The sequence below is a fragment of the Rhinolophus hipposideros genome, assembly GCF_964194185.1.
Source record: "Rhinolophus hipposideros genome assembly, chromosome: 9".
In the NCBI taxonomy this organism is placed as follows: Eukaryota; Metazoa; Chordata; class Mammalia; order Chiroptera; family Rhinolophidae; genus Rhinolophus; species Rhinolophus hipposideros.
In genome coordinates this window covers 1,531,714-1,554,229 of record NC_138055.1, presented here as the reverse complement: position 1 = coordinate 1,554,229, position 22,516 = coordinate 1,531,714, and the positions used below count along the sequence as shown (strand labels likewise).

The window sequence follows — 22,516 nt, the reverse complement described above, 5'->3', positions numbered from 1 at the left end:
ACACGCGGGCCAAGGGAGTCGGCTTCCTGAGCAAGTGCTCGGCCTCCCCTGGCGGGGGGACGGTCACCCTGAGAACTGGGGTTGCACCTGGGTGACTGAGTCCGAGGTATGGGTGCACTGCGTCATGCCAGGTGTGTGGGGACCTCCACCTGCTGCCCCCCGGGCAGAGGTCTTTGCCCTGCTTCCCTGGGCCTCCCCAACCCCACAGATTCTGTTCAAAGTCCTCCAGACCCAGCCTGGAGAGGGTGGTTTGAAGAACTTACAAAGGTTTCTGAACCCCGCCCTGTGAGACGTGAGCTCCTCAATCAAAGAAAAGAGCAAAGCGTGTCCCCAGAGCATCTGGGACACTGGAAGTGGGCAGCCAGCGGCCTCTGCAGTGTGTCATGGGCCACTGTCACATGACAAGCCACACGCCTCTGTAAAAAGACTGCGCTTTAATCAAAATGGATGTTAAGTACACTGTAAATAGAACGGCATTTGCTGAAGGAGGTCAGCGTTCGCTCTGGTCTTGCTTTCATCTTTGTCTCGGGTTCCTAATGCAAAGCCCACACAGCAGCCGGTGGCCCAGGCCGCCTCCAGCTCCAAAGCACAGGTGCCTGTGGACCGGACATGGACGTGACGGCATTACTGATGCTGTCGTCACGGAGATTGTGAAAGACGCCCGGCAGCCGTCACTCTCTCGGGTGGTCCGATGGTTTCTGTTACACCTGGGAAGCGGCCAGGGCAGCCAGAGACGAGTCTGTCCACTCAGCACACCAACCGCCCAGCGTGACCTGGAGGTGTGGGCAGTGAGCGTGCTTGAAGGGCCCCGGCTTCGGGCAAGCCACGAGGACGCCTGGGACCTTGCTCCGCTGTCACGTCACACCCGGGTTTGACCCCAGTGATGGGGCGGGGAGCTTCTGAGAAACAGAGGAGCAAGATTCAGCGCCACGGAGCAGAAGTGTGTCACCCTGGACGAAAGCTGCGTGGGGGGCTGCCCTGGGCTAGAGCGGCCCTCGGGCCGGCCAGTCGCCTGTCACTGCAGACGCCCAGCACAGCCCCGACCTGGAGCTGGGGGAGCCGGTGGCGCCAGGCGGTTGCAGCTCTGTGCTGTGTGTAACCAGAACCTTTGCCCGTCAGACTTCTCAGGTGTGCGCAGGTGGGCGTGGTGTGGACGGCCCAGGGGCTCAGCTGTAGCCCAGGGACAGCGCCGGCTGGCCGGGGGCCGTGAAGCTCTCGCAAGCCTTAGCGGGCTGTGGACTGGACGTCCGTCGGCCCAGCATTTATGGAGCCTCCCTGCGTGTCAGCAGGCCCCACGCCCAGGTCCTGCTACCTGTGCTCAACGGGGAGGGGCAGATGTGAGCTCCTCCGGGAAGGCGGGGCCTCTGTCCTCTGTCTCCACCCTGTGGGGGTCACCCCCTGTGGGGGTGCTGCTTTCTACAGGGCGCTGAGGCTCTGAGGCCCAGACCTAGTTTCTCCATTCGTCTCTGCCGGGTGTGCTCGGTCAGAGCGTGCAGAGAGCATGTGCTGAGGACGGGGTCCCCACTCGACTCCTCTGTCAGTCGTTTACATGTGGGTACATGAGGACCTGTGCGGATTTTGCTGACGAGGGGTTGTGTGGACACGGGTGCCCCCTTGTTGATCCTAACTTTGAAGAGAAGCCGTAGCAGGTGTTTCCCCCCTGGTTGGGAGAAGGGCCGTTAGCCACGTTCCAGGCCCCTCACTGCAGGAGGAGGAGGCTCCTTGTGGCCGTTCCTTGTCTTCTGGTCCTACCTGTAGCCCAGACGAACTCTGTGTTTGTCCCACTCCATTCTGCTCAGAAAGCACGTGTGTCCACGTTGGAGGGTCTTCTCAGGCCAAGAGTTGCGTATTCGGAGACCCCCAGAGGGTGAGGACAGAAGAGAAGGAGAAGGAGCCGCCTGGGACCCCACACCACTGCTTAGAAGGGTGTCCTTCAGCAGGTCACCTGCTAAAACCAGGCTGGCCCCGTGCTGCCCTCCCGGTGCTGAAGAGAAGAAAGTGTCTTCAGCATTAGGTCAACACCTGAGCCGGGGCCAGTGCCACCAACCAGGCCCTTGATTCCTTTGAAGGAATAGCCCTGAGGAATTTTCTGGAATGTGTTCACTAGTCTGTAACCTCCCTTGTCCGACCAGTGGACTCTCTGGGCTTTCCCGGTTCGCCGTCAGTTCAGAGGACAGATGTCTCGTAGGCTCTCAAAGGCGGCATGGGTCTTGTCCTAGAGGTGGGTGATGGGAAACATGCAAAGGTGGCTGGTCCCAGTTGGGGACATGACGATGGGCATGCAGGAAGCCGATGGCTGGGAGCAAAAGCTGGGGGACCTGTGGGAAGGGCCGGAAGGGCATGAGGAGGTCGCAGCCAGAACTGCGGGGCCTCTGGCCCTGCTCCAGGGTCGGGAGGAGCCCCGTGTGGGGAGCTCAGCCCCGGCCCCATCCACCACCTGTTTCCTGTATACAAACGGGTCTGGAGCAGCCGTGTGTCCAGAGATGAGCATGTTTGTCGAGCCCTAAGGTGAGGAGGGTGCTAGTGTGCTGGGAGCCCTGAGCACGTGCCCCGCGATTGTCTCTGACACGGTGACCATTTGGGTCAAGGCCACGGGATCCAGGGTGTGGCTGCAGCTCAAAGAAGCCTGCACAGTGGGCGGTGTGAACCTGTAGCCTCACAGAAGGGGAAACTGAGGCTATGCTCCCAGGGTATTGCCCGGAGAGCAGTGAAGGCCCAGCTGGACCCGGGCTGGGGCTCGAGGACAGGCTGCCTGGGCAGGGACGTGCTGGCTGCCCAGTGGGCCAGGTGGCACTGTTGATGTTTTACCCAAGTTCAGAAGTTGCTATTTTTGAAAACCAAACTGCCATGAGTGATTATAGCTGTAGGATTAAATGTAAGAACACACCTTCATTCAGCACTAATAGGATTCAGATCTGATAAGAAATGAAGGGTGGGACTGCACTGTACCTGGGGAGGGGAACCAGCTGGATCATTGAGTCTTGCTCGGGCCCCTGTGAATTGGGGAAGGCCTCCTCCTCCAGGAAGCCCCCTGGGTCTCCCCACTGTGCCATGGCTCCCAGAGGACAGGAATGCCACCCTGCTCTGCACCCTGCTGGTCCGTGGCCTGAGGCCTCAGGCGTCTGTGCAGCAGGCAGTGGGCATAGGGTGACAAGCAAGGACATTGAGATGGACGGCCCTGCCGTTTCCCAGCTCTGCCTGAGCAGGCTGAGGTCTGGGTACTGCCCTGCATTACAGACCCCCTGCCAATGCTGAGAAACCCTCGGGACTTAAGAAAGCACTTTACTTGTCTGCAGAAGTCCCTCATTTGGTACCGCTCCTCCCTGACATGAGTGGAGGGGTGCACCAGGTACATCCTGGCTCCCAAGGGCACTGCTGTCAGCTGTGTGCAGATATGCTCGTCGGCCAGGACCCGAAAGCACACAACTCCACTCTGCTCTGTGCTCCTCTGGGAAGCAGAAGTGCAGAGCCCTTGGGGGCGGGGCAGCTGGGGAGGGCCCTGGAGGGTGAGCTGCTCAGCAGCCGCCCTGGTCTTGTGCTGTGCGTGCTGCCCAAATGGGCCGTCTCCACCTTGGCCGTCTCGTGCCCCTGGGTGCTTTTGTTTCACGAGGGACAGGAGTGAGGGAGCTGCCCCCACTTGCGGGCAAGGAAGTCACCAGCTTGGCCTCTGGAGGAGACCCAGCCAGGCAGCCGGCCCCCTAGGCTCCTGCTGAGCAAACTGAGTCAGCTGCCTAGAGCTTCCCCGGACAGGTGAGTGCCATTCTCTCTGGTGCCTGACGCGGTACCTTAAAGGGACATCCTTCCTGGGGCCTTGTGTTTGCACCAAGAGGCCTGCCCTCCCAGCTCTGCAGAAAAGCCACTTCTCAATTTCAATTTTATACGACGCACTTGCTGATACTGAGGGGGATCTGGGCGCCCCCCCCCCCCCCCCCGGGACAAGCCCCTTTGCCCCGCCGCCGGCCAGCAGGACTCCTACCGGGTGGCTTAGCACAGGCCCGTGTCTCTGAGTGTCCAAAACAGAATGGCACGTGCTCCTCCGAGGCTCCAGACTGCAGACTTTCATCTCAATTACTGTGACAACAGTAAGTCAGGAGAGCTGGTCGCAGGCACTGGGGACTTGGATGACGTAGTCTTGGCATGACACTTCGGCAAGAAGGCCAGCGGATTATTTTTGTGTTACAATCCCCAGGTCTCGTCAAATGATTGATAAGTTCTCGGGACACCTGTTGCCTCTTGCGGGTGTGACTTCAGTAGTCGGTCTGCCTTTGCTGTGACCTTTCAGTGTGGGCGCTCTCTGGGCGTCTCGTGGGGTGAGCGTTCTCCTGTGTCAGCAGAGCAATGTGTCATGCTGTGGCAGCGAGCTCTCGTCCCTTAGGCGTGTGCTGGAGTCCAGGGGACCGCTAACCGCTCCCTTCCCAGGGACATGGCCCATGCTCTTGGGCCCTGTGGCTCTCCCCAGGTGGCTTCTGTGCTGGGTCAGTCCCCTCCCCATTGTCAGCCAGGTGATTCGTCCCAGTTGAGAATCCCCAGCCTCGGCTCTAGGGAGCGCCTGGAGCTGAGCACAGAACTCACCTCTGAACTCCTCGGCTGACAAGGCAGAAAGGGGACGTCCACTTGGTGTGTGGCTGTGTTTGTGCATAAGGACTCCTCTCGGCACGCTGAGGCAGCTGTGGGCTCCCAGCCGTCACTCTGGCTGTGGTGGCACCTTGACACCTGACCTCTGGCCTGCCAAACCACTCAGGGCCGCACTGCTGTATCCATTCTTAGGGTGAAACCACAGAGGCTTAAAGGAGGACCTGCTGCAGGCCTCCCAGCCGGCACACCCACCCTTCGCGAAGCACTCGCACCCAGAGCCGGAAGGAAGAAATGACCTTCGCCATAAGCAGGAGCTGCCCAGGCTCCACGGGGGGGGCTTGTGGGATTTCTGTGGGCTCCTGCTGGCCCCCCACCCCACCAGGGCCCCTGAGTCACCATCAGTCATTGTGGGCAGTGTCCTTCCTCCTGGGTTCTGAGCACAGAGACCCATGCCTGTCCAGGGCAAGCCCGCCAGCCATCCCGCCAGCCCCCAGCCTCATGCCCCGTCCGTCAGCGTGTTGAGGACGGGCAACCTTGCTGAGACGGTGCGGCAGCCGATCTGCAATGGGCTCGGCTGTGTCCCCATTAACTTGGTGGCTGCTACCCGAGGACTAATTAAACCAGATGGCGGTAAAACCCAAGTGGAGGCACGGAGATGTTTTTACATTTAAGTTGATCAAAATTAGGTGGGACAGCATATGCTCGTGGTGATGAAGAATTCTGTAACTGCGTAGTAATGGCTTTTCCTAATACCCTTCTTGGGGATCTCAGCCCAGCTCCCCGCTGCACTGCTGACTTCTCGCTGTTCCGTCTCCCGTCACCAAAACCTCTGGGACGCGTGGTTTTGGTGCAATTCAAGAGAGCGGTACATTCCATGCAGACTTCTCCACTGTTGGGTGGCAATCGCAGCTGAAGGAACCCCAGCTCTCGGCGGGAGCCAGGGACTCGGTCAGATGGCCTCTCCTGGCGATGTGGGGTGTGATTAGCTTTGCAGGGTAGGACCGAACTCCTGGGGCTCCCTGAGAGCTTCTGTTGACCTGTTTTGTCCTTGTCTCCCCGGGGTCATTGGGCTCAAAGGCAGAGGTGGCCCCTCAAGGATGCCTCACCCTCAATGGCCTCCACTGGAGACCAGCGCTTTCTGGGGGCTGCATTCCTGGCCAGGCCCATGCTGGCCTGCCTCCCCAGGCAGTGTGCAGACCCCTTGCTGGGGCTGTGCCCGGTGAGTGGGGTGGGCAAAGGCCATGGGGACTGCGGGAAAGTGCCGGCTGCCTTGCCCGGAGCCAGCTCCTGCCCAGCATGGACCCTGGGGCTTGTGCTGCGGTTCTGCCCGGAACGCTGGTGGCTGGCGTGTCAGCACATGGACATTTGGGGCTTCTGCCCATGGGCCTGACTCTGGAGGCCTGTTCCTTGCAGGGCTTGCATTGAGCCCCAGGGAGAAGCAGCTCCTCTCTGGGGAGCAGCAGGCCCTGGGCTGGGCTGCCACTGCCCATCCTGCTGCCTGGACACCACGTCCCTTTGTCCAGGAGCAGCAGTGAGGCCAAAGGACGGGCCTGCCTGGCCGGGGCTCTGGGCCGTGGTCAGCGCATGGGGCGGGACCAGGCTGGCCTCCTTTTTTCTCCTCCTGACTCCCATTCTTTCTTTCCTGGCCTGCCTTCTCTGGGCAGGCACCATGGGGATGAGATCCTGGAAAAGCCCACTGTGTTTTCCAGCCCAGTAATGCTCACATGTGACAGCACGGGACCGTCCTCATGAAAAGCGCCTTTGTTTATTTGGCTAATTAAGAAGTAGCAGCAGGCTTCGAAAGGGGCCTGGGCCCCACATCTCCCCTGGACGCTGGCCACTGTCGTAAGGGGCTGGGCAAGTGCGGCCAGCCATTGGGCAGGATTCGGGGAAGACCTTCCCATCCCGCCTGTTCCCGCGGGGCTTCTAGTTCACGGTCAGTGCTCCGTTGCCGTTCGGTCCTGCAGAACCTGGGAAGCTGGGGCGACCCTGGGGATGGACACAGGACTCGGATCTGAGACCCGATTCTCTCTCTGCTGGGAGGCCCAGGCACAGACTCAGCTTCCTGAGACTCGGTTCTCTCACCTGTGAAATGGGGCAGTAATGCCACCGAGTCTGCTGGGCAGAAGGCTGGCTAAGCATGCTTTACGGCACCACACAGCAGGGCCGCGGTCTCTGCACCTGCTGGGGTGGCTGAAGTGGCACCTGGGTGCACGTCCTGCCCGACTGAGTGGGCATGCAGGCAGGGGGGGACACGTCACAGAGATCCTTATGCAAGGCTTGCACAGAATCAAAGGTTCTGCCTCAGACCGTTACGGGGTGTCCTGATTGTTGGGAGCAGCAGGTCTGTGCCCAGCACCGAGGGCCGGGCAGGCGTCCCCACTGAGCTTGCCCCTCGCTGACAAAGTAAGAGAGTTGCAGCCTCTGAGAGCCGATGGGAAACACAAACACAGGGACACTAACGTCTGGGACCGTGTGTCGCGGAATCACTGAAGCTGGTCCAGTTCTTGGCTGGGACGTGTGGTGGCCGGGACCCAGCGTGCTGCTCAGCCTCTCGGGCCCAGGTTCACTGGCCTGTGGACGGGGGCGGGGCACAGACGGGCGCTTACCCCAAGGCGTTGTGTGGCCTCAGTGCGTTAATGCAGGTGAGTGATGGGCTCAGGGAACCTCCCACCCCAAGGACTTCCGCCCTATCTCCATCCATCCCTGTCGTCATCGCCGCCTGTGACCTCACGGGGACATGTGTCCTGGCGAGGATGCCTGGTTGTGGGCAGATGGCCCAGGGACCCCTCCTGCCCAACAGGCACCTTACTTTCTCCAAGAGGCCCAGCCAGTGGCACCTGGGGTCCACGTCTTGCCCAGCTGGAACTCTGGCACCTGGAGGCCTCCCGAAGTCCACCAGGCTGGGCCATTTGGCCAGTTTACAGATGAGAAAACTAAGGACCCCCCCAGAAGAAACGATCGCCTCAAGGACTGCTAACGGGGGCTCTGCCCAGTGTCCCCCCAGCCAGACGGACAGTCACTCTGAGAGGCGACAATGCTGTCACCTCCTAACCTAGAAGCCGTTTTTATGGGTTCAGAGGCTGTGTCTGCACCCCCAGGAGGGATGGGGGCCCAGCATGATGTGTCCAGTGGCTGACCCCCCAGGAGCCATCCAGGGCCGGGATGGAGGGCCTGAGACCGCAGTGCTGGCCGGGAGGGCTTCGGGGCTGAACCCACCTCCTGCGAGCAACAGCTGCAGGGCCTAACCCCAAGCACAGGGTTCTGGGGTCGTTTAAATTTGAAAATTAACATGAAATCAAAAGAGACAGAGTAATTTTTCACTCTGCTTGAAAGGTTATTTGCTTTCTCAGCTCATGCTCAGTGTACTGATACATGATGTCCAAAGGTAAATGATTTTAAACCAGATTCAATTTAAATTTCATTACATATTTGTAGGAGACAGAGGCTCCAAGAATCCCTCCCCTTATCTTGGAGGATCTTTCACTTTTAATAACTCTAGTGCCTAATGCCCTAATCTACTTATTCTGCAATCACGGAGCGGGCTGGTGCGGCTCGGAGTGTCTGTGAAGTCGCCCTCTGCTCTGGGGACCGCGCGGTCCCAGGGGAGGCAGGCACGAGACCCAGGTCCCAGGAGCAGCTCGGCCCAAACACGGGGTGCCCGCAGGCAAGCTGCACCCTCCCGGAGCCTCTGTCACCCTTTCTGCAACGGAGGTGGCCCGAGCAGCTGAGCCTCCTACAGACCTTCCCAAAGGCGGGAAGTGACAAGAGCGGGGCTCCAAGGCTCTCGCCCGACTCTAGTCCTGGCTCGATCACATGGCAGCTGTGCCACCTCGGATCATTTACTCAGCCTCTCTGTGTACGTCTCCCCACTGACACGGGTAATGGTGGTAACACCGTGCTGGGCTGAAGAAGGTCCCCCTAACATCATGTCCACGTGGGGCCTCAGAACGCGACCATATTTGGAGATGGCGTCTTTGTAGAGATAGTTAGTTAAGATGAGGTTGTGCTGCAGTAGGGGGGCCCTAATCCAGTGACTGGGTCCTTCTACGATGGGGACACAGCTGCACAAAGGGCACAGGGCACCAATGAGATGCCTCTGCAAGACAAGGGGAGCCACGGACGGCCAGCAAACACGCGAGGCTGGGAGAGGGGCCTGGGGCAGCGTCCTCACGGGCTCAGGAGGAACCCGCCCCCCCACACCTGGACCTTGGACGTCTGGTTCCAGGCTGTGAGAGTGTCCCCTTCTGCTATGCAAGCCACCAGCATGTGGCACTTTGTAACGGCCACCCTGGAAGTGTGGCACTACGCCTGGTGGACCTGAGGGTGCCGGGAGCTGACATCTGTGCGGCTCGCCGACCGTGCCCAGCCCCAGGCTTACCTCATCCGCCTTCCTTTTCTTTTCCTGAGTCACCACCTGCAGCCCCTCTTGCCACAGCCACAGCCAGTCAGCTCCGCTCCGAGCCCCCTTTCCCCGTGGGAACATGGTGGACTGGAGATGGGGAAGGGCCGCGTCAGCAGCCGCAGCTTCTGCTCTGGGAGGTGGAGTGACCACCGGCAGCCTGGCTCTGCAGATAAGAAGCAAGGAGGCGTGTATGAAGTGGGCCCAGGTGAGCGGCGTGTGTGTCTCTAGGGAGACGGGCCAGACCCTCTCGCATTGTCGGGGCTGTGGGCTCACCGGGAGAGGCAGTGAGTGGTCTGATACTCACAGAAGGGCTTCACTCCCAGGGCGCAGAGCAAGGGGAGTGTGGGGACAGAGCCCCAAAAAGCAGTTTCCAGGCTCTCGGCCTCACATAGAAAGGTGCTGGCTCGGGTAGTAAATGGCCATCAGCTGTGATCAGATGGCCATCAGCTGTGGCTAGTTGGCCGTCAGCTGTAACCCGTAAGCCATTGGCCACTAATATAACGGCTGTGGCTACGCTAGCAGAAAGGAATGGGGGCTAGCAAGAGCGGATTGCAGAGAGGCGGATGCTGCCGGCGAGAATACAGTGGTGTGACTCCCCTACTTATGTCTCCGTGGGTGTTCCTTTTTGGCCTCACCGTGTCCTGCGTTCTTATGTGGGGAGCAGGACTAGAGACCCTGCACGACAAATGGCGCAGCAAGCAGGGTCCCCCGCACGACAGGGAGGCTGGGTGCAGACGCTGGGCGCTGGGGACTCAGGGGCGTGGCAGGTTTTTCGATGTGGTCTGGAAAGTGTCAACACGTCGTCCGGTCTGCTAGGGACCTGTGACCTGGGCTTGCTGAGGATACGGCTGCTTCTGAGGTTCCGCTTAGGAGGTGGCCATGGGCCATGCTGACCATAGTGACCTCCCAGACTGTGGCACCACCCTGGGCTCCATCGGCGGAACGAGAAGAGAGCAGCCCCTTTCAGTTGTCTCACGGTTTTCAGCCAGGGCTGTTGAGTGACTGCAGGTGTGGAGGCCGCAGGTAGACAGAGTACCAGGGAGAGAGAGGTGGACACAGTTTAACGGAGACTGTGATGGCCCTGAGTCTGGAAGTTTCCATCGGACAGACCCTGGGCTTCAGTGCGTTCCACAGGCCAGGGCCACAGAGGTCCCAGGCTGGGGCTTGGCTGGGTCTGTGATGGACGCAGAGAAGGGCGGAGAGGAGCAGGACCCAGCGGGTCATGGCCCTGCCCATGACATGAGCCACCAGCTCCCACGCCAGTGCCAGCGGCTGGACGAGCCCTGTGGGTGGGCTGCACCACGCTTCTGTTTGAAAAAACCATATGTTTGTAGGGGGAACTCGACTGTGGACGGCGTTTGCCTTGGAAATTAATTGCCTGCTGGATTCCTCCCACCACGGCTGTGGCAATACAGGGCCCCGGTGTGGAACGCGGGGCTGCGACTGGGTTTCCTCCGGCCCGTTTCACCAAGTGTCGATTGTCGTCGTCCGCTGGCTTTATTGACCCCGGAGGATGTTTCTCTTAAACGCACATCTGGGCACTTTTAAAACATCCTGTCGGTGCTTCCGGGGAACTCTTCTCCCGATTTGCGTTTATTTTATTTTGCAACATCAAACAGTGCGGAATAGAAGGTTCCGGATCCTGTCCCGCAGACCCTGGGGGTAAGTGTGCAGACTCTCCAGGCTCTCCTTCCGTCCGTCTCCCTCCCCTTTCTCCCCTGATCTGCGACGCTAATGGCCTTGTTTGTTCCCGTGCCACACAAGAAAAGCACAAGATAATCACCCAGGCATTAGTCATCATTAAGCTGGGGATAAAAACAAAGAGATTGTACAGCGCTGATCCCAGGGCGGGTGTCTGTCTGCGACAAATGGTGTTTATTTCGAATATGGAGTGTCAGGGCTGCAGGCGGGCCAGCGGTGCCCGGAGGAGGGAGTGCTGCAGGCACCCTGACGCGTTGGGCATGAAGGGTGGTCCAGGAAAAGGTAGCACTGCCCCTTGGAACGACCCTGTCTGTATTGGATTTGTCATTAAAGCATCCTGTTCATTTCTGGGTGGCGGCAGCCGTTCCCTCATCTGGCATCGGAGCCCTGGGCTGGGGGGCTCTGGGAGTATGACGTATGGAGGAGGTGGTGTCCTCGCCCCCTCTCGGGCCAGCCAGGCTGTGGGCGTGGCCGCAGAGGGCACTGAGGAGGTCCATCTGGGGCGAAACTGCCTTCCAGAAATGGAGCTCTGGCTGCCGGCCAGGAGCTCAGGGTGGAGAGGGCACGAGGGGGTGGCACCTGTCACACCCCTGTTGTTGTGTGTTCCTTGGGAATGGCGTTATCTGCGAGGAAGGGGCCAGCTGGGTGACACTGCTGTCAACAGTGTATTCTTTTCCCACGAAGAGGCTGGGAGGTGGGCAGCCAGAGCTGGCGCAGGGCGGGCTGGTGTCACCCAGGAGGCCCACCTTCCATGTCCACTGCCCTGTTCGGTGAGCGGTGCCCTCTCGGCCACAGGGAGCCTCTGTCTCTGTCTAGACAAGAAGAAGGGGGGATGAGCGGTGGCAGCCCCCTCTGGGAACCCAGCAGATGTCTGCGTCCCTCTCTTGGCCGGGCAGCCTGGGACGGGGCCACCACAAGCAGTCCCTCTGCACTGATGTTCTGACCCTCCCTAATGAGCCCACGACTCAGCCTCTGTCCAGGCCCCTGGACCATCCGGCCCCATCCCGCTCGCCCTGCCACACGCTGGGCAGTGGACACACAGGGTCCTCTTCCCCAGGGCAGGTCCACGCCTGCGGGCAGCCTTCCTCTCCACACCACTGGGAGCTGGCTCTATCCTTACATCGTCTCGGATTCTGTTCCCCTCATGCGGCCATCAGGGCCCAACAGCCCGGGCTGTGGCTGCTGCAACCCCACGCTCATTCTGCATTTGCTGAGATGCTTCCAGGGTGAGCGTGGACCTGGTGGGGCTCGAGTCCCAGCCACGCCGGGCGAGCGGAGCTTTCCCAGGCTCAGCCCAGAGTCCTCCTCTGCCTGGGACTGTCACTCTTTCCTTTTAAGTCCCAGCGAAGTGAGATGCTGAGACGTGCAAAGAGCAGGAGGGCGTCCTGGCAATCAAATTGGTCCTGCATGGACGTCCAGCGTGGGTTCTGTGTCCCCTCAATGTGGGTGGGCTGGTGGAGTTCAGGAGTCGTCGGCCAGTCAGCCCAAGGAAGGGCTTTGAGCAGTGAGACCAGGGGAGGGGCTTGGTGTGGCAGGGAGTGTCCTCGCGACTCCAAGCAGCCATGGATCTGCTGGACCCGCCTCGTGTCCAGCCTGTCCTGGGCCCGGGGCAATGGACGAAGAAGCTCCCTTGGGGAACCAGGAGCTGTGTCAGTCGGTGTTGTGTGTCAGTTTCCTCCCAGTAGGAGACCAGGAGCCGGCAGGTCTCAGAAGAAGGCAGCCAGGGACTGGACCGGACAGCCTGGGGTCAGCTTCGGCCCCTGGGCCACAGTTCACCCAGAGAACAGGACTCCAGCTCGCCGGTCTCTGTCTTGTCCTCTGAAGCTCATGTGCCAGAACTTTCCAGTGCCTGGTTGACCCTGGACCCGACACAGGTCCTGGAGGGCCAGTTGCCCTGGGCAGCAGTGATATCAGGGAGGTGGCCGTGGCCGCATGTTTGTTAGAGGCTGTGCTGCAGGCAGGGCCAGGACAGGGGCCCTTAGCTGTGCCACACCCTGTGCCTGTTGGCTGGTCTGGGACCCACTTGTCCTCTGTAGTTGGACAACAGGGTTTGGGTGGGGCGGGGGCTCCATGCCAGTCCATGCCCAGCCTGTCCAGGGGACCCCATGGGGCAGAATTGGACCAGCCATGGAGTCAGCAAACTCTAGTGGATCCTCCCAAGTGTCTGGCTCCTGGTATTGGGCTGGGACATGGGGACGCATTGGTTATTTCCCTGCCCTTGGTGGTGCGGGCAGGGACGGTGCCCTGTCTGAATGCCCTCCTCGTCCCCAGAGGCTCTGCACGCCAGTCCTGGCCCCTGGCTCTGCCTCTGAGGCCTGCACTTCAGGAACCTCCCCCTGTGCCTTGGGTCAGCCCTCATGTGCCAGGCTGGCCACCCGTGACTTTGCTCACTGCCCCTTGGTGCCCAGCCCTAGCTGAGGGTGAAAGCCTGGACAAGGAGGGCACCAGGGGCCCGGGAAAGAGCCTGCATCTGGCCACCACCCCCATTTCTGGGCAGCCTGCAGTCATCAGGAGACATTATTGGGAAGCGTGTCCTGGCAGCAGAAAGCAGGCTGGCCGAGGTGGGCATAAGGCCAGGCTGGGTATGGACACAGGGTCCCCTACAGAGGGAAGTGACGAGGCTCCTGGTGGCTGGCGCTGGCCTTTGAAGTAGCTGTGTCAGAAATCCAGGCGCAGCGTCTGGGAATCCCCACTCCCTACAGAGTGTGGGACCAGACCCCTCCGGAGACCCCTCCCTTCCCCGCGGGGAGAGCTGTGTGCCTGTGCCCCCCCCAGGGTCCCGGTGCTGCGTGTGGGGGGAGGGTGGGGGCCCTAGGTCATGGCCGGCCGGCTCCGAGCTGTGCCCAGAGCCCTGGGTGGACACAGTGTGGGCAGGTTTTGGGCAGGGATGTCAGAGGAGTCAGTGCCCTCAGGGGCACCGCGCCAGGATGGGCTGTCTGGGCGCCTCCCCACATCACACCCATTGGCTTTAGTCCTGTTTCCGACTGAGTCGTGTCTGCAATGAGCCTTGTGATGGATGCGGCCCCAGGACAGTCTGTTAGAGCTGTGAGGGAGCCCGTGAAGGTGTGATTTAATGGTTACGATGGCTCGTGGTGAAGGAGAGGGCTGCGATGGAGAGCCCTGGGGGCCTGCGGGGAGGGCACTCACTCACCGTGGGCACGAGGTCCTCATGTGGCCTCCGAGGTCTAGGCCCTCAGGGAGGACTCTCAGGGGCTTCACCCCTTTCACCTCAGCGGCCACGGGGGCCTCAGGGCGGCAGCCTTCCCGGAGGTAAGCGCTCTGCTCTCTCCCTGCCTCTCCCTCTCGTTATGGTGACCACCTTCCCCTCCAGGCATCATGGCGCCTCGAGGAGGAAGACGCTTGAATGCAGACGCCGCTCCCGCGCCCCAGGTCCCTCTTCCCAGGCTCCCTCTCGGCATCAGCGAAGCCCAGCGTTCCTCAAACAGCAGCTTATGACCCTCTGTTGATGTAAAATCAATCTGGAGGGTCAGGATCATTTTTAATGATGTAAAAATATTTACCCACAATGAAATTCCCTTTTGTGGCGACCAGTGTAGGTTCCTTTGAATGCCATCGTAAGAGAGGCACTCGCCACACCCCGGAGAACTCCCTGGTGTGCCCCACCCCAGCCCCTGGCAACCACTGAGCTGCTCCCCTTTCCTGTAGTTTTGCCTTTTCCAGAATGTTCTATGAGTGGAATCCACCTCATGCGGTCCATGAGACTGACTTTTTTACTTCACGTGAAGCGCTTGAGGTTTACCATGTGGTTGCGTGGCCCACAGCCCGTGTTTTCTTGTTGCTTGGCAGCGTTCTGTGGCAAGTGGGGGCCCACAGTTTTCATCCATGGCCCCCTCCTAGGACTTCCGGCTGCTCCCTTCTAGTTTGGGGCCATGACAAACAAAGCTGCTGTGGACATTTGTGTGCATGATCTGCGTGACCATTCGCCTCCATCTGTGTAGGGATTGTATTTTGCCGTAATGGGTCATAACCTCGAGCAGAAAGGTGCGCAGCCCTCTCAGTGGAGGGGTGAGGGGGTGACAGGCATGGCGCCCAGGGCTGGTGCCGTGTCCCACTTGGAAGTCGCAGCGTCCTTCACACGTGAATATTGTGGCGTCTGCCTGGGAAGGGAGGCAGCAGGGGCCAGGTGAGATCATTGTTCCCAAAGAAACAAGATACAAGCTGGAGACTCAAAGTTGACCTTGTCCCCTACGACCCCAGGCTTTCCCTTGTCAACACGTCCCTTGAAACGTTCACCCACATTCCTGGAGCACTTTCCACGTGCCCGAGCAGCAGCACAACTCCTGCCTTGCGCCCTCCCCAGAAGCCCTGGTCTGGGTGGTCATGACCGGACAGGAGCAGGCGGCTCCTGGGGGTCGAGGGCCGAGCACCTCCGAGACCTGCGTCTGCCCCTTGCTCCCAGCTCCGCTCCTCCTCTCCTGACTGTCCCCCTGCCTGCACCCTCCAGCTCGGGCCCTGCGGCCCTCGGGCCCTGCGGCCCCCGGCCCCTCTGCCCGTGTCCTCCCATGTGGCCTCTCGCCTAAGCCCCTGATGGCCACAGTGTGGAGCTGCTTTCTGACGCCCTCTCTCACCCGGGCCGCTGCCTCTCTCCCACAGAACCATCCCCTGCTTCCGTCCTGACTCAGGAGCTGCACACTCTTCCTGTACAGACCAGAAAATAGGAGCTTTGAGGGCCCCGCGGTGCCTGCCTGGAGCTCAGAACCAGCCACGCCCCTCAGCAGGTGGGCAAGGCTGTCATCAGGCTGAGCGGTGTCCCCCCGAAGCTCCTATGCTGAGTCCTGACCCCAGGCCCTCATTTGACAACAGGGCACTGCAGATGTCATTAGTGCAGATGTCATTGGTGCAGATGAGGTCGTGATGGGGGGGCTGGTCCGGCAAGCCTGGGGTCCTTATCACAGCACCATGTGGGGCCCTCACGCCCCCCGGGAGAACACCACGGGGTCGTGAAGGCAGAGAAGGGCCAGGTAACACCGAGGTCTCTGGCAACGCCCTGAGTCTGGGACAGGGGCCTGAGCAGACTGTCCTCAGGGACTGGGGATGCCAACCTGCTGACACCTCGATCCCTGGCCTCCAGACCTGGGAGGGGTCAACGTCCTTGTCTGAGCTTCCGTATCTGGGGGCGACGTTACAGCCGCCTCAGGAAGCGCGGACAGCTGCGTTGGACAAAACTTCACTTAACAAGGGCAGGACAAGCGCGGCCAGATTTGGCTGCAGCCGCTGGATTGTAGACCCTGCACTAGGGACTGGTCGGGCGTCTTGCTGATCGTCTACCCGCCGACAATGCCAGTTGCAGAGGGACGACCGGTCATACCCTTTCGAGGTTCTGTTCACTGGGGGTCCCAACTCCTGGAGCCCTGCCTGGCGCACAGTAGCTGCCAATAACTGTGTGCAAGTGAGAGACTCGTGGGCACAGTGACACGGCGGCCCGGCAGGCCCCTGTGCTAGGGATCGGTGTGAACATGTGCTGCCCCCGCCTGGGGCTCCTTCTCTGTCACCCCCTTGTCTGTCCAACACTGGGGCACCGTCACTGCTTGGGCTCCCTTGGCAAGCTTGCTTCCTGGGCCCCCCACACAGTGAGTTCTTGCCCAGACGCTCAGGTCGCCCTGTGCCCCTGAGGGCTGCTGTGGGATTCGGAGATGGGTGGGATGTGATTCCTGCCCTCTGGGCACTTGAGCTGGTTGGGATAGAGGCATGCATTCACCACGCTGTACCGTGCTCAGCCAAAGGCAGGTTCCGGGGCCCAGGGACCCCTGCCTGGGCGCTGGCTCTGCACCTCACAGATGGCAGGTTTGGGGCACGGGAAGGCTGGCACACGTGTTGCATGGGTACACCATTCTCCTAACGGGTGTCCCTGCCTCGGGCGCTGCCACCCCCACACCAGGCTCCCATGATCTTAGACCTGCAGGTCTCAGATGGTCACTCCCTTGCTCAGGAGCTTACATGCAGCACACGTGCTGTGGGGCAGAGCCCAGACCCCACAGCCGCCCTGACCCGCCTCCCTGGTACCCGTGCCAGGAGCTGAGGTGACCTCCCTGCCACAGGGCCCTCATTGCCCCTGGACAGCTGACTCCAAAACTGACGGGCAGTGTGGGAACAGGTGCAGTGGCCAAGCCTTCCTCAAACTGCCACCCAGCCCACAGCCAAGGCCCCTGAGTCTGGAGTCTCGGCTCCTGGGCCCTCAGTCCTGGGAGGCGCAGGCCTGGCGTCTGAGAGCCACTGGCTCCTGTTAACTCTGTGCGTGCCGGCTTTGCCAGCTCACTGCCCAGAAGACCACCCGCTGTTCCCAGAGCTCCTGGGGACAGCTCTCAGTGTCCCCTCCTTCCTGGTCCTTGCAGGAAGAGACAATGTCCCCTGAGTGCATTCACATGTTGATTATGGTGCCATTATGTGTCTGGGAGTGTTTGTCGTGAGAAGAGTGAGATAATCACGTTAGTGTACACTGAGCAGGCTTAAAAGGATTGCAAGACGGCACTTTCATTCGGAGACGGGAACTAGTTTAAAAATATGCTGTCAAAATATGTTGTTCTAAACGCTGACTTGATGGTTCTTTTGTTTTGCTTTGTTTCTCGAATGTGTCATTAGGAAAAAATTAACAGTGACATCAGCCAACGCATTTGCTCCAGAAGGGTGGGTGTTGAGTTGTCCTTGTGATTTTTAAAGGTGGTTTCTGTGCCTTTTGTCTCTCTCATTATGAAGGTCCATCATAACTTCTTCTTCGTGTTAGGAAAGTCAGGTGTGTGCGTTTGGAGAAATGAGATGTGAGAGGCTACGAGGTGGCATTCTGGCCCCAGCACCCCCCTCAGGTCCCTGCCGGCCTCCTACCTGCTCCCCATTTCGGGGCCCATCCAGCCCTGGGTGGCACTTGGGGGCAGGAAGTGGGAGGTCTGTGGCCGCTGGAAAGTCGCCGTGTTTGGGGGCCCAGCAGAGCCCTGTCCTCTGACACTTAGAACGCAAGGCGGTGTGAACATGTCCAAGAATGGATGAGCAGAAGCGTGAGTTTTATGTGGAGACAGACGTGTGTCTGCGTCAGTGGGTGCATGAGTGAGTGAATGAGTGAGTGAATGAGTGAATGAATGCTGCGGGAGCTATGGCCTCAGGGCTGGGAGCCCCACCTGCTGAGCTGTCACCATGCCTCGGCACCCAGATGTCACTTCTTCCTGAGAAAGCTCCAGCAAGGACGCAGCCGTCTCAGTGTCAGGCTCCACGACAGAAAGCTCCCCGCTCTGTCCTGTCACTTTAGCTCTCGAGAGCCTTGTCTCAGGCAGAAACCCCGCCCTGGTGACGAGACACCCAGAGGCCCAGGCAGGCCCTGAGCAGGGGAGGGCTGTGCGCTGGCCCAGACACGTGCTTCAGGCAGACGTGGGCTGAGTGGCTCTGAGCAGCCTGCAGGCTGTGCCTCTCTTCTGCCTGGTGAATGGATCACCCTGGGACTGGAGCCTGGAACCTTCCGGAAAGCAGACCAGGGTGTGGCTCAGGGGAGCTGTGCCTGTGGGGGAGGGTGGGGGTACAGGTGGTGGCCCAGGTCCCCCTGTGGGCCCTGCCGGGGACACTCTGAGATGAGCAGCAGCCCCATCTCAGGGCCCCTCCAGTGACCTCCAGCTGGCCAGGCCTGAGGGAGCCAGGAAGGCCGTCCGGGCTACGGGGCAGATTCAGGATGGCGTTCCACATACGTGCCTTTCAGGAGTTCTTTTTCCGAGTGAGAAGGAAACATGGACCATTGTACCACAGTTAGGGACACAAAGGCTCCAGAAGGGGACCAGGTCCCCGAGCCTCATCTAGATGTTTCTGCCTTGGCCACCTTGGGTACAGTGCAGTCCTGGCTGGCCCGGGCCCTTCCCACGTCTCACGGGACCCTCCCTCCCCAGGGCCTTGTAGGAGGTGCCCTCCTCCCTCCTCGTCTCCCGGTGCATTTGGATTCGGCTGCTGGTGGAAGACTTCTCCCGGCGCGATGCGGGGCCACCCCTCCCCAGGGCTTCCCAGAGAGACGTGGGCTGCCCACACAGCTGGCCACCCGCCGCCCCGAGAGCCAAGGAGGCCGCCTGTGGGCCGGGGGTCTGTCTCAGCCTCAGGCAGCACATCCTTCCTCCCGGGCTCGCAGGTGAAGCCACTGCCTTGTCTCCGCGGGGGACTGTTAGGAGGCCCCCAGGGGCAAAGCAGCTTTCTCCCTCATGTGGGTGACACTTACTTTCACAGAAGCTCTGAAGGCCCAGCTTGGGCGTCCCCTGCGGCATTGTGTCAGGTACTTCCTGGCGCCAGGGCCCAGCCAGACAGGGGACACCGGGAAGCTGACGTACAGTGTGTGTGCACATACACGTGTGCAGGTATATGGGTGTGCATGTTTGTGCATGCGTGAGGGCGAATGTGCATGTGTGTGTACAGACACACGTGTGTAAACGTGTGTGCATGTGTGAGTGCACATGTGTGTGCAGTGAGGGTGAGTGTGGAGGAGCCGCTCCCTTCTGCAGCTCTGACTCAGCCTGGGCTCCGTGCTCCCTCCCCCCCAGGCCCCACCCTGTCCCAGGCTCCTCCCCCTGTCCCAGGCTCCTCCCCCTGTCCCCGGCTCCTCCCCCTGCCCCGGCTCCTCCCCCTGCCCCGGCTCCTCCCCCTGCCCCCGGCTCCTCCCCCTCCCCCCAGGCCCCACCCTGTCCCAGGCTCCTCCCCCTGTCCCCGGCTCCTCCCCCTGTCCCCGGCTCCTCCCCCTCCCCCCAGGCCCCACCCTGTCCCAGGCTCCTCCCCCTGCCCCGGCTCCTCCCCCTGTCCCCGGCTCCTCCCCCTGTCCCCGGCTCCTCCCCCTGCCCCGGCTCCTCCCCCTGTCCCCGGCTCCTCCCCCTCCCCCAGGCTCCTCCCCCTGCCCCGGCTCCTCCCCCTCCCCCAGGCCCCACCCTGTCCCAGGCTCCTCCCCCTGTCCCAGGCTCCTCCCCCTGCACCCGGCTCCTCCCCCTGCACCCCTGCACCTCTCTCCTGGCCAGTGGCTCTTAGCCTGTCCTTCAAACTTGTAGGCTCCAAGCCGGCTGTTGGAGAGGCTACTGCCACTGATGTGAAGGGAAGTTCCAGGGCGGTGGGGGGGGCCCAGGTGGAGTGAGGGTCTGTCCCTAGATTTGAGGAGGGGCTGCACGTCCATTTTCACAGCAGAGGCATTTAGTAAGTCCCCTGTGCTCACTGCCTCCATGTCCAAGCAGGACGTGCTAACAGATGGGTATGCCCCTTGTGGCCCTACGGCTTGTGTCCCTGAGAAGGACACATCAACTCCAGGGTCTTCAGAGCCTGGACTAGGGCCCTCCCTGTCCTGGCACCCGAGCGCTGTCCTCAGGTCTCAAACGTTTCTGCTCCTTGGCAAAGACTCTCCCGGGGCCCTGGGACCGTCCAGCTCAACCAGCTACGTTTTCACAGAGCGAGAAGCAGAGGCCAGAGAGGGTACCAGGGCTGGCAGGTGTTTTCCTTCTCTCCCCGATTGCTGTGGGACTAGGCGCCCAGAGCCCATTTCCTACGCCCTGCTATCTGCGTGGGCCCACCGCCATGGCTCCCATCTCCCCTGAGGACTCGGATTGCACCGGGTCCTTTGTGCAATCTGGGCCAAAGCTGCCCCAGGCCCAGCCCTCCAGTCGGCGTCTTGGTGGAGGGAGTCCCAGGAGAGGCGGCTTTGGGCAGGAGCCATGCGAGTATGTGTGGGTACAGAGAGAGCAAAGTCCAGGAGGAAGAGGGCTGAGGGAAGGTAGGTAGCGATGGAGGGAAGGGCCAGGCCGGCAAAGGCACGTGCCACTCTGCCCGCGTCCCTGCTTCCACAGTCACCCTGAGGCCCAGCTCCACACAGGGCCCTGCATCCAGGGAAGGTGTGTGAGCTTGGAGAAGACACAGGGAGGAGGGTAGGTCGGCACAGCTGAACACACCCACGATGGTGAGCCCAGGCCACGGCCCCACACTCTGTCCCAGGGTGAGGGAGTTGCTAACAGAGCAAACACCAGTCGGGGTTCTGCCCCCGTCGGGGAGCAGGAGTGCCCTAGCACACCTGAAGAGGGGCTGAGCTGGCCCCAACCTGGGGTGGGCGGTTAGTGGGGTGTCCCTGAGGGGGGTGGGTGGGCCTGGGTGATGAGGGTCCAAGGAGCAGAGAAGCGGGTCTCCCCTGAGGGGACCCCATGTGGGCGAGGGGCACAGCCCTGGAACTTCAACGCTCACACCAGGCCCACAGCCCTCTCCTGGCTGTCCCCACCCCCAGAGTAGTGTGTCCTGTGCCTGGAGAAGACAAGGCAATGTGGCTGGCAATGGCTGCAGGGCGAGACTGTCTGCTCAGTCTGCCCGTCAGGCCCCCAGGTACACGGACGTGCTCCGCTGAAGCCGTGGGTCCTGGCAAGGTCCAAAATGCCAGGAAGGGGCTGCTGCGCCTGGTCCCCGGCGGTCCCTCGGGCGATGTCTGTCGGAGGAGGGGTCTGGAGAAGCACATGGAGCCTGGAATCCTGTCCAGCGTGACTCCGCTGTCTGGGCGTCTCGGTTGCGGCCAAAATGAAATTTCACAGTGTGCTGTTGCCAAGAGAAGGGCATTTTTCACTTTACCTTGTACTTTGTATTTATTTCCCCTTTTCCCACCTGTGCTTTCTCTCTGGGCAGAGAAGCCGGTGTCTACAAATCTGAGGACATTTGGCCAAAGCAGCGTGTGGCATGACACAGCTGTGATCAGTTATCTGGTGGAGGCACGAGGATGGATGTGTGCCAAGTGGCCTGGGGTCTGTGCCCCAAACTTGACCAAGGAGGCCTCAGAGCCAGGGCTCGGGGTGGCCGCTGATGAGGACATGAGGGCCTGGTAGATGGGACAGCCACAGGCCTTCCCTCCAGCTGCCACTTCCCTGGCAGAGGGAGACACTCAGGCGAGGCGGGGACAGACCGGTGAGGCAGGGCCAGGCCTTCCTCCCGGGGTCTTCTGAGCGCTGCATGGAGGTGACGCTGCCTGGTCTGCTTTAGGGCTGATGGGAGTGTGTGGGGCAGAGAGGAGAGCCCCTGAGTGCCAGGCAGCAGGCAGGGGGCTGAGGGGCGGGTGGACGGAGTGGGCATGGAGGGCTAGGCGAGGGGGGCTGTGGTCAGAGCCCAGAGCCGGGGTTGAGCCCCAGGCCAAACATGCCTCCTGCCCCAGGCATAGGGAGCTTGGAGGAGAAGTGGACTGTGTGCTGACTGCCGGGGGGTCAGGGGGGCCTTGGACTGGTGACGACTGGGGTCAGGTCTGCCAGGAGAAAGGTTGGTCTTCAATAGCTCAGAGGGGAGGGGCAGCAGGCCCCCAGGGGGACGTGATTCTGGGGCACATCGCTGGGGCCAGTTTTAAGGGAGTGGGTGGCAGAGGGAGATGGGGTGAGGTGAGCACTGGGACAGGGACGCAGTGGCGAGGCTCTTGTCCATAGAGGGCAAGGAGAGGGCAAGTTGGGGTGCTGGCTGGTGGATTCCCTGGTAGCACCCCAAGATGGAGCTGTGGCCTCAGGGCGGGTGCCTGAGTTCCTCGCATCCTCTGGTTTCCTTCCCAGTTTCACTTGTCACTTTGTCGGCCTTCGGCCAGCTCTGTCACCCCAGCCTGAGGCAGTGCCAGGCGGGTCCCTCCTGTTTCCAAGAGCATTCCGGGAATGTCTGCCCCCCCATCCCCCGTTCCTTGGATGTTGGGTGTGGGGCTCCTACCCCCTCAGTGCTTGGCCTGGACAGGACGGGCTTCAGGGCCTGGTGGAGCTCCTAGGGGGTGGGGGACAGAGCCTTCCTGCCCCATGGGGACCTTCTGGTTCTGATCTACATGCGTGTGAGTGTGTGTGTGTGTGTGTGTGTGAGTGTCCTGAGAACATGGGACAC

At 61.1% G+C, this 22,516-nt stretch overlaps 1 protein-coding gene across 1 annotated transcript in view; it reads left to right on the top strand.

Annotated features, from left to right (window-relative positions):
• Nucleotides 1-22,516, top strand: part of TAFA5 (TAFA chemokine like family member 5) — a 169,790-nt gene that overhangs the window by 11,295 nt on the left and 135,979 nt on the right. The gene's annotated exons all lie outside the window — the stretch shown is intronic.